The sequence below is a fragment of the Cynoglossus semilaevis genome, chromosome 1, assembly GCF_000523025.1.
Source record: "Cynoglossus semilaevis isolate Cse_v1.0 chromosome 1, Cse_v1.0, whole genome shotgun sequence".
Taxonomy (NCBI): Eukaryota; Metazoa; Chordata; class Actinopteri; order Pleuronectiformes; family Cynoglossidae; genus Cynoglossus; species Cynoglossus semilaevis.
Genome location: NC_024307.1, coordinates 26,033,954 through 26,044,109, shown reverse-complemented (window position 1 = coordinate 26,044,109; position 10,156 = coordinate 26,033,954).

Below are 10,156 nucleotides of genomic sequence, written 5' to 3'. Positions count from 1 at the left end.
CGCGACAGGCACCGGAGACCTTATGGCCGCAGCTTCGGACAGCCGCGCCAACAATGGAAATGGAGAACATAGTCCACTCAGACTCAATGTGGTGCCAAGTGCACTGATGGACACCCTTATGTTTGAACATGGTGTTTGTTATGGACAAACTGTGACTAGCACAGAAGTCCAATAACAAAACACCACTCGGATTTAGATCGGGGAGGGAGACCGTTCTTCCCAATCACGCCCCTCCAGGTGTCACTGTCGCTGCCCACGTGGGCGTTGAACCGCTATTTGTCTGATCCGTCGCCTAGGACCTGTTTGCCTTGGGAGACCCTACCAGGGGCGTTAAGCCCCCGACAACATAGCTCCTAGGGTCATTCGGACCCTCCACCACGATTCAGGGAGGGGTGACTCGAGATTTGAGAGTGGTAATGTGCTGCATACAGGCTAGTAGATAAACACATGTTAATGTTTAGACAGTTTTCTTTTTTAACATGACTATCTCCAACCAACCTCTTTCTTCAATATATTCGTTTAGGGTCAGCTCTAGCCATTTTGGTCTCTGGAGATAATTTTAATGCCCCCACCTACCTTGCACATCACCACCCTAAAAATAATGGACATAGTGTATGTTATGTTGTTGGACATACATTTAATGTTTGTTTTTGATCGAGCATGCATCCTAAAAAATAAACGTCTAGTTAACATTAATCAATATAAATAATAATTACGAATAATTCAAAATGAAACATGTTCTGGATTTTTTCTAATATCTTAAAACATGTTTAATCTAATGGTAGCTGTGGATTATTTAATTATTACATTATTATTTAAGTATAAGTTATCATGATTAATTGAGATGAAGCAGAATGGCTACAGTGGTGCAGTAGAAGGAGCCCGCCACCAGAGAGCCCTCAGTTTCATAAGACCTAGACCTAAATCCCAGGTTGGGTTTCATCAGGAAAGGCATCTAGTGTAAAAACTGTGATAAAAAAGGAACGAAAGACAAAAGTGATTCAAGATAGACTCAGTCTACATAAATCAACATTCCTAAACTCAACAGATTTCTTTTTCTTCTGTATGTTACTGAAACAAAAAAACAAATACAGCAGGTATATGTTTGTGTTTTACACCTGATTAATTTGTTACTAATCCAAAAGATGACATTTTATTAATAGAGAAAAATGTCAAGAAAAATATACAGAAGTAAAATTTTAACCCTTTTCTTCAAAAAGTGGTGGCTTAGTGGTTAAGGAAGCAGATTTGGGTCTGGAAGGCTTTAGGTTCGAGTCCACTAACTGCCAAGTTACCACTGAGATGCTCTGAACATGTCACTGTCCCCACACACTGCTCCCTTGGTGCTTAAAGCTGCCCGCTGTTCACTTTGGTGTTGGCTTAAAAACAGCGGTCATATTTCGTTGTGTGCAGTGGTCTGCCGTGTCACAATGACAAGTAGTTCACTTTCCTTTTCCTTCCTTTCTTACTTTGCATCTTGATGGTAGCTTATAGAGCAGGGGTGGGCAAACGTTTTGATTTGCGTAAAAAATGTAAAAGTCATGCATAAAGGCTACAAGGCTAAAATGCTTTTTTAAAAATTATTATTTTCTATGCTATCTATTGGGGAAAAGTGGGAATTGCCGGGAAAAGGCAGAAGTATAATGCCATCCATCCATCCATTTTCATCCGCTTAACCTCCATAACACATGCTGGGTGTTGAGATAGTATTTTAAGCGCAAGCTGTCATACATTAAATTAGATATAAATAAACAGGTGCTATGTTCTAACAGTACAAAAGTCCAAGTGGCAGCTAATATTTATTTTACTTTTCTGTATTTGTTCATTTTGGTGTTGGTGACAGAGCACAGCTGAGTCTCCAGCAGGTGGCGCCTTACACGACCACCTATTTCAGTGGTTCTCAACCCCCCCACCCAACACCACACCCTGCGAATTGAAGCTCTATTGAGAACCTGTAACACCCCGCAATGCCAAGAGATGGCACTGTCTCTATTAGTAGACATATCAACGAAACCTCATTTGTGACACTTGATCTCCAAAAAAAAAAAAAAAATCATTTCAAATTTTATTTCAAATTTCGTCCGTTTTAGTCACTTTTACTCATGTCCTAGTGGTGTGTGTTTTTTTTTTAGATGTGTCATTCTGAAAGAATGAACGGAGAAAAATACATCAAACTGAATCATGTTCTGCTGAGGAAATGGCTGTTCATTTTTTAAAAATTACCCCTGAGATACAGTGCTGTTATTTTAGTCATAAGTAAATTCAAAGAGTATACAGTAGATGGAATGGTTTCCCATACTCATTAAAACTGTGCTTCTACCCATGTTTGTATTTTATTGTACTTATTGCATTTTATCTATTTGTGTACTGTTGTCTTGGTGCTGTACTGCTGCTGGAACACTAAAATTCTGTCAATCTGTCTATCAGTCTATTTATAAACAGAAACCATGGCTTTGTGTTTATAGAGACAGTGATTCAGTTCTTAGACTACAGCATAACAGAGGAAAATATTCAACAAAAGTATCATTTTAAAAAATTAAATTCCCCCCACTTGCTAGCGAACCTTGGTATCCATAGCTACAGCCACTAAGATTTAATACAAAGTCCGCATTTCATTGCTGACTTTTTATCTCACTGGGTCTGACTGTATGTGTGGCACTGACGTGGTTATTGCTTGTTGACATAGTGGAAATATTGAGCAAAGGTTCCTCCGGAATGAAGAAAGCTGACAGAGGGATTTCCCTAAGAGGAAGGAATCTGGGAAGAAAACATGACTCCTGTTTCCGGAAAAGATAAATTAAACATTTTCTAGCATGGATTAGCACCTCTGTGTTTGATCAGGAGAAAAACAGGTGGACTCTGGCAATGTTTCTGAGGTGGTAGAAACCTATTCTGGTTATATTCTTTAATGTGAGGAATGAAATTTAACTCAGATGACGCCCACAATGTGAGGGTTTGAGATTGTATAATATTAGTAAAAGTTTCACTCTCTTGGCCTCAGGTCCAATAATCAAGACTTCTGTTTTGTCTCTGTTCTGTTCTATGTATGTATGTATTTGATAAACATATGACATATCAGATTTTTTTTAAGCTTTTGTCAGTTTAAAAACATATATAAAATATATATATAATATATATATAAAAATACACAAAAAGCTGATAAAACACACACACATTAAACTTTACCCTTAAAAATCAAAGACGTGCTGTAGAAAACCTTAAAGATTATTGAAGTGCGTCATAGTTGTTGGGAGAGACTCCTAGATTGTGATAAGACTGTGCTGAGCTGATCTGCTCTGACATCTGAGTTATAAAAAGATGTGAGTACAGACTGAAGAGTTATAAAAACTCAGCTCAGATCACCTCAGCGGTAACTTGGCAGCTAGTGGACTTGAAGCTGAAACCTTTCGGACCCACTAGGCCTTAACCACCAAGCCACCACTGCCTCCCTAACAGTCTACAGTAGCAGAAGGATATATGGGTGGGTGGATTGTTGGAAGAATGGGTGGATGGGTCAGTGGGAGAATGGAGAGATGGGTGAATGAGTGTAAGGATAACAAAGTTCATACCGCTAGCAATCAATGACTTTTCTGAGGGGCTACTCTGTGTTAAAATAGTAGCATGTCTGTCTGTAAATGGCTATGTGTGTATATGTGCATGGGGCACTTGCGAGAGAGAACGGTAGCGAAAGTTGAGAACAGTTTGAGCCCTGTCATGTTGAAGCGTGAGTTGGTTATACAGGAGCTGTTAAAACTCTGTTTATGTTCTGTTGTGGTCGGTGTGGCTGATAATAAAGACACCACCTTCCCTGTTTCTATTGACCTCTGCTGTGAACAAGCACAAAGTGAAGGGAGTTAGCTAATGTTAGCTTCGGCCCTGGAGCAGATCATTAAGTCTCACGTGTGCATTCCAACTATGCTCGGGCGCCGAAGCAAGAAAGAGCTAACGTGTAACCAGCTGTGTCACAGGCACTGTTAAAAAAAAGCATTTACCGTATTTTCCACACTATAAGGCACACTTAAAAACCTGTAATTTTCTCAAAAATCGACAGTGTGCCTTATGTATTACTTCTGGTTGTGCTTACTGACCTCGAACCGATTTTGTAAAGCCAAACCACACAGCGCATCACACATGATGGCTCACAACTGAAGCGCACTGGGAGCCAACAATGACGTGTAACTCTGTTATCACAATTAGAAGATGCTCAACAACAATTGTTGTGTAACCCAAATCCGTGCAACGTCGCGTCACAGCCGAAGACTCTGAGTTGTGTTTTTGTATTGTCGATGTATTGTGCGATGCAGGACGACTCAGATGCATGGCTTTCGATTTTTTTGTGGTCAAAAACGTTTTATTTCTCCTTTTTTATTGATACAGGAAAAACACACGTACGGTGACCATCCAGAACAAAAATAGTGACAACTGCCTGACTCTGGAGGGGCGAACAACAATAACAACAGCGTCCTCCAGTGTCCAACATAGGTCACTATCCTTGTCAAAACCCAAGTGAAGTAAACTAATTCGGGACTTGCCATCATCCCTGGTGGATTAACCAAAGAATTCCAACAGCTAAATATTGGTGTTAGCAGGGCGTTCAAAGTTAAATGGCGAGCGGACAGATTGCGAACACACAATCACCAAGACCGGGCGAATTATGCCACTATCTGCCAATGGATCGTGGATGACTGGGCTAAGGTATCAGTCTCAAATGTCAAATCATCACTGAACAGCTAATTAACAGCAATGACCCTGACTAGGACACAATGAGAGATACACAGCGCTCCTCAATAACTTACTTTATAATCTTTGGGTTTTGGAGAAAGTATCAAGTCTTGTCGAGTCAAAGGGCTCGAGTCCAAGTGAAGTCACGAGTCATTGATGTTAAAGTCCAAGTCGAGTTCCAAGTCTCTTTACATTTGGTCAAGTCGAGTCTAAAGTCATCAAATTGATAACTCGAGTCTGACTCGAGTCCAAGTCATGAGACTCGAGTCCACACCTCTGTGGATTAACCATAGAATTCCAAATTGGTGTTAACAGGACGTTTAAAATTACATTGCGAGCATTCACCAAGACAGGGAGGCAACGCCGGGTGAGTTACGCCACTATCTGCCAATGGATCGTGGATACCTGGGCTAAGGTATCAGTCTCAAATGTCGTCCAAGCTTTCATAAAGGCCGGAAACATCCCTGAAAAGCTAAGTAACAGTAACAAGACTGACTTGGATAATGACGAGAGGGATCTGGGCATGCTTGATTGTTCCGCTGACTTTTGTTTCGCTTAATGCGCCTTATAAGCCGGTGCAGCTTATGTATGAAAATATTCCCGTTCATTGATAGTGCGCCTTATAATGCGGTGCGCCTTATGGTCCGAAAAATACGGTATTTAATTAAAAGTGCAAAAAAATCTTTCTGTGTAAGTATCCCATGTTACAACATGGACTCCTGTGGCTTATAGAGAAGTACAGCCTATATATGTAAAAAATTTTTTTTGGGGTGCGACATTCATGTGCGCTCAATAGTTGGGAAATTACGGTTATTTAGTGTCATTTAAGTTAAGATATTTGACGTAGGGTTTTTAAATGTGTCAAACACATCCAAGAAAACCATCAATTCGTGAAGGAAAGTGAACTCCTTGTCATTGTGACACATCACTGCACACAACAAAATGTGACCTCTGCTTTTAACCCATCACCAAAGTGAACAGTGGGCAGCTTTTTGAGCACCCGGGGAGCAGTGTGTAGGGCCGGTGCCATGCTCAGAGCCCCTCAGAGGTAACCATCCATGCCAGGAAGTCTTGCCCACAGCACCCAAAGGAGGCGCCGCCCCAAGGACTAACCCAACCAGGACAGAAGCGAGAAGCTGCGTCACTCTCCGAGGCAGCCGTGACTCATGTCCCGGCGTGGAGGGCTCCCCAAGAGGAGAGGAAAACACTGGAGGTGCAAATAAATAGATAAATAAGTAAGAAAATAAGTACATTTCAAAATCTAATTAGGGAGACAGAGATTAAAAGGATGTAGAATGAATAAGTTGAAATCAATTACAAGCATGGTTAAAATGGTGGGTCTTGAGCATTCCTTTAAAAACATCAACCGACTCTGTGGCCGTGAGGCTCTTGGCAGGCCGTTCCACTGGCATAGGCCAGAGTAATACAAAGACACGACACCGTGCGTTTTTGATCTTATCTTTGGAATGATTAAGGACTTTCGCCAATCATCATTAAGAACATTGTTGTTTTTTCCTAAACACAAACATTATAGCTGGAGTATGAAGCTTTTATTTACCCTGCAGCAAGTTGTCACTTAAGCCGATGGGCGTCAAAATGTACTCAGGACCCTCTCAGATAAAGCCAGCTACTGCTTAGGTAGAGTAGAAGACGTTAGAGAGCTTCAGGTTCATAATATACAATCAGCTACTAACAGTATTTACCAACTGTAAAATATTGGTTCCCCTCCTCAACAATCTCCACCACACCTATCCTTTCCAACATTTTTTCTTACACTTCCTTGATTACACCACAATCTTGATTTTTTTTTATGGCTAAGTTTAAAAATTAAAGGCGTTGGCCAAATGAACAACGCATACAGTGAAGCCAGTTTAATCCAGATTCAAACTTGAGTGGACAAAGGACGGTCCTTTGTGAGTGTCACAAGTATGAAAAGGACACAATAGCAGCACAACCAGGTTTAGATTTAACACAGGTATTTTATTGTAACTAACAGGCTCAGTACAGTTAGCACAGGTTGATGAGAGGTCAGATAAGGATCTTAGTCAGGGACAGAAGGCTGGTGTGTTTCCCGTGGCAGAGAAAACCTGAAGGTCGAAGGTCGGCAGGTCAGGCCGATATCAGAGGAGCATTCAAGAAACAAGTGCTAAAAAGTCTGCAGTGGTTGCCACAATCTGGCAACCACTGAAAGGAGTGGGGTCCTTTACACATTTCAGGAACAGAGATAGAGCATTGTCAGATTAGAGCACATGAAGAAGTTCACAGTTTTATCTTTCAAGCCCTGTACCAAATGATTGATGGTCCTTTAGTGGAGGTGTGGTCTGAATAAAAAAGGCTTATTGTACCCAGGAGAAAGAAAGGGTTTGGCTTTTTCCTAGAGCAGTACTTCTCAAATAGTGGGCTGGGCACCCCAATGCACACTGGACAAAAGCATGTCACTGCTGTAATGCTTGCGCGATGTAAAATTTCTGTCCCTTACAGGTGGCATGACCAAATAATTAAGAACCACTGTCCCACAGTATAGGGCTCTTCCACGTCACCTGTTTTAAACAAGACTGCTGTATGTATCTATGTCACAGTTAACTTGGGAATCTCTGCCTTTACTTACTGATCCGTATTCTAAACTGACAGGTCTTAACAATTTTATTTCTGCTTTTCATGACCGTTCAGCACACTCCCTGCTACTTCAAACACACGTAGACCTTTGACTCAAACAAAGTAGCCTGTGTTTGGGAGCCGTCCAGACTAAAAGACAGAGAAATATGAGCAACAAAAAACAATTATGACCATACCATAAATAAACAGCTGCTTACAATTTGTATAATCTTTATCAATTTTTTATAATCCACTGCTTATCTTGTTATCTTGTAATAACAAAATTAAAATGTTTTTGCTATTAGTCAAGTAAAGTCAAATCAAGTCACGTCAAACGACTCAAGTCGAGTTGAGTTTAGTCAAAACATCTTGTCATATTAAATCAGGTCACATCATGCCAAGTCAGAAGAAATTCAGTCCAGTCGTGTCAAGTCACATAAAGTGAAGTCAGTCAAGTCACATTAAGTCAAGTCATTCGTGGAAAATTTGTTAAAATATGGTCAATTTAATTCAAGTACAGTAAAGCCAAGAGTCATGTCAAGTTTCGTCATCCTGTCATGTCCAGCACAGCATGTCAGGTCACATAAAGTTAAGTCAATTCAAGTCAAATTAGGTTAAGTCAATCAGGTAAACTATGGTCAGGGTCGTCAAGTAGAGTGAAGTTGATTAAAGAATGTAGTGTCAAGTTGAGTAGCGTCATCACATCACGTTACATCAGATAAAGGTAAATGAAGTCAATTGAGGTTCAATGTCAAGTCGAGTCCAATAAAATGAGGTCAAGTCGAGGTGAGGTTAGCCAAATCATCTTGTCATGTTACATTGAGTCACATTACGCCAAGTCAGAAAAAATTCAGTCAAGTCGTGTTGTGTCAAGTTAAATCAAGTCAAGTTATTCATTGTAAATGAGGTAAAGTAGAGTAAAGTCAAATCAGGTACAGTAGAACCAAGTCATGTCCAGCTTAGTCATTCCGTCACGTCCAGCACAGCATTTCATGTCACACAAAGTTAAGCCAATTCAAGTCAAATTTGGTTGAGTCAATCAGGTAGACTATGGCCAAAGTCAAGTCAGGTAAAATGAGCGAGTTGATTGGAGTGGAGTTGAAGTCAAGTCAGTTTAACTCACGTCACATCAAATTACAGTCGTGTCAGGTCACATCACATCACCACGCCATGTCAGTTAAAATCCAGTAAGTTGGGTCGGGTCAGGTCAAGTGAAGTAATGTTACATTGAGTCAAGTTGTGTATATAGCCAATATTTACAAAACATATACTTCCTCAGTGAACGTCCCAGTAGAATACAATGGTTCCACAACAGCATTCGTATGTCGATCCGCTCGTTTCTTGATCAAAAGAGAGAAATGAAGCAACAGGAGTGGAAAAATTAAGCTTGGTTATGCACTCGTAACTCGATGTTTCCTAAAAAAAAAAAAAAAAAAATCACGCAAAAGTTGTTTACTTGTAACTTTGAAAACTAATATTTTGAGTAGCTTGTATCTCGAGGGACTACTGTCTTCTTTTTCTTTCGGCTTTGTCCCTTTTTCACTGCATCCATATATCTCCTCTTTGTCTCCTACCTGGTAGCTCCATCTCTAACATTCTTCTACCAATGTATCCACTGTCCCTCCTCTGCACATGTCCAAACGATCTCAATCTGGCTTCTCTAGCCTTTTCTCCAAACCTTACTGTCTGTGTTGTTCCTCTAATGACCTCATTCCTGATCCTGTTCATTCTTATCACTCCTAAAGAGAATCTTAGCATCTTTAACCCTGCCACCTCCAGCTCCACCTCCTGTCTTCTGCCTATTGCTACCGTCTCTAAACCATACATCATGGCTGGTCTCACCACCGTCCTGTAAACCTTTCCCTTCACCTCAGCTGACACTCTTCTGTCACAGATCACTCCTGACACTTTTCTCCAGCTCTTCCATCCTGCCTTTACTCTATTCTTCACCTCTCTTCCACAGTCTCCGCTGCTCTGAACAGTTGATCCTAAGTACCTGAACTCCTGCACCTTCACCACCTCTGCTCCTTGTAACCTCACTATTTCACTGTTCTCCTTTTCATTTACACACATGTACTCTGTCTTGCTACGACTGACCTTCATTCCTCTTCTTTCTAGTGCAAACCTCCACCTCTCTAGGTCCTCTTCTAGCTGCTGCCTACTCTCACTACAGATCACAATGTCATCTGCAAATAACATAGTCCATGGGGACTCCTGTCTGACCTCATCTGTCAATCTGTCCATCACCAAAGCAAACAAGAAGGGGCTCAGGGCCCATCCTTGATGTAGTCCCACCTCCACCTTGAAGTCTTCTGTCCTTCCAACAGCACACCTCACCACTGTTGTACTATTCTCATACATGTCCTGCACCAAACTAACATACTTCTCCACTCCTGACTTCCTCATACAAAACCACAATTCCTCCCTTGGCACTTTGTCATATGCCTTATCTAAATCTACAAATACACAATGTAGCTCCTTCTGACCTTCTCTGTACTTCTCCATCAGCATCCTCAAGGCAAGTATTGCATCTGTGGTACTCTTCCAAGGCATGAAACCATATTGTTGTTCACAAATCTCCACTTCCTGCCTCAAGGACGCTACTCTTTCCTAAATCTTCATTGTATGGCTCATCAACTTTATCCCCTCTGTACATCACCATTCTTATAAATTGGCACCAGAACACTTTTCCTCCACTCATCAGGCATCTGGTCCGTCTCTAAAATTCTGTTAAACAACCTAGTCAGGAAATCTACCGCCACTTCTCCTAAGCACTTCCATACTTCCACTGGTATGTCATCAGGACCAACTGACTTTCCACTCTTCATCCTCTTCAGGG